We start from the raw sequence: 1,729 nt of genomic DNA on the forward strand, positions 1-1,729 counted from the left end.
AAGTGTGCCTTATTGGTTTCTGCGGTATGGTTGCCGTACCTTGTTTAAGGATTTGTTGGTTTCAATGGCTGCAGGGTCCCCCTCACGTTCGTCGCTTAGTGCTCTCTGGGAGGCTGAACTTAAGCTGCTGGAAAAAAAGGTATGCCTTAACCATGTGCCTGGACCCTGTTTCTTATATCAAATCACTTTCTCCATGGCCGGGATCTTTATTAATCCCTAAGAATTTTACGGCAAGCAGGCTTCGGCCCGTTCCTGGTTTGGGTCCCACGATTCTGCATTCTGGCCTTCTGCTGCACCCGCCGCTAGGTGAGCCGCTGCCCGAGTCCTCAAACTACGCATGCTCATTAGTCTTGTTTGCTTTTGGTGGATCTGGCTGAGCTGCGGTTTGCCGCTGAGCTGTTGTGCTAATTAATCCTCAAAAATCTTTTGCTAAACAGGATCCTGCTCGTTGCTGCTTCCTGTTTGACGGCCCCGCATTTTGGTCTCCTCCTGCACCTGCCGCTAGGTGAGCCACCAGCCAACTCCTCAGACTGCACATGCGCTGTGTTCTTCTCAGCGCTTGATGTAGCTGCCTGAAATGCGGTTTGCCGTGCGATTTGTTGGTCTAACGGCCGTCTAATTCGTTTTGGCCCGGCGCTAGGCCTGCCTGGTTGGAATCCAACTTTTCACGTGCCAAAAAAATTAATGCTCACTGCCGTAGGATGCCTGCTCCGTATAAACGCCGGGCTGACCTCCCTCCAAGTAATACTAAACACATCCTGATTTTAATACCTCGGTCGGCCTAATCCTAAAGAGAGGTATTTACCGCCCTTGTCGTTCCTCGTGTGTAGGCGGCACTGGCTGTTACGCACCTGGCGGCTCATACTCTGCTGAAACCGTTCAAAACGCCGGAAATATCTGTTGCAGAAACGCATTACCCACTCAGGTATGGTAGGCTGCACAGGATCTGTAGATCCATTTACGTGTTCCACTCCAGATACAGCAATAGAAGCCGTGCTTGCGTTACCTCCATTCTGCAACACGTTTCACCATTGTTGCCTTCTTCGATGATGGCAGAGGGGAACCGTCAGTGCGGACGCTTTGCTCAGGAGTATATTGAAGCACTAAAAGGTATCGCGCGAAAGTAATTGTGTAGGTTCACCAACCATACCGTATTTCCTAACACAAATGAGATTTTCCACAGCTTCGTATACAGGAAGATCGTATTATGGTTCGCCTGATTACGTGTGCTCCCACTGTGGTGCGGTATTCTGGTACCAAGAAAGAATTAAATCAGCCTCTTCCAGCCTGCAGAACAAAATAAATTTCTACCAGTGCTGCAAGCAAGGGTGGCAAGATAGTTATACCGCCTTTCCTTCGTAGACCGGAACCTCTTGCATCCCTTGCTACTTTCGCTGGCGGATCTCGAGCCAACAGATTCATGAAAAATATAAGGCAGTACAATTGCCTTTTTGCGTTCACCTCTATGGGCGCCAACATTGATCGGTCTGTTAATGACGGCCGTGGCCCGCCGGTTTTCAAAATTAATGGGCAGGTCCACCATCGTATTGGGTCTTTGCTTCCTCCCGATGGCAGCCCCCCAAAATTTCTTCAGCTCTACATTTATGATACTTCTAACGAAGTGTCAAACCGTCTGCAAGCATTGAACTCTGATGAGGGAACTACATCTCTCGACCCGTCGGTGGTCGACATGCTAATTGCTATGTTGGACACTCATAATCCATTTGCC

The 1,729-nt window shown here is 49.3% G+C and overlaps 1 long non-coding RNA gene across 2 annotated transcripts; it reads left to right on the top strand.

Moving 5' to 3' along the window:
* Window positions 1-236: 236 nt before the first annotated feature.
* LOC120639156 lies at window positions 237-1,461 on the top strand. 2 transcript variants are annotated; one of them, XR_005661294.1, is made up of 5 exons: window positions 237-306; window positions 438-505; window positions 641-741; window positions 831-925; window positions 1,057-1,461. It is a non-coding gene; the product is annotated as an uncharacterized LOC120639156 (long non-coding RNA). The 2 variants fall into 2 exon arrangements; XR_005661293.1 differs by having other exon boundaries at window positions 831-1,461.
* Window positions 1,462-1,729: the final 268 nt, after the last annotated feature.

This window comes from Panicum virgatum, chromosome 6K (assembly GCF_016808335.1).
Source record: "Panicum virgatum strain AP13 chromosome 6K, P.virgatum_v5, whole genome shotgun sequence".
In the NCBI taxonomy this organism is placed as follows: Eukaryota; Viridiplantae; Streptophyta; class Magnoliopsida; order Poales; family Poaceae; genus Panicum; species Panicum virgatum.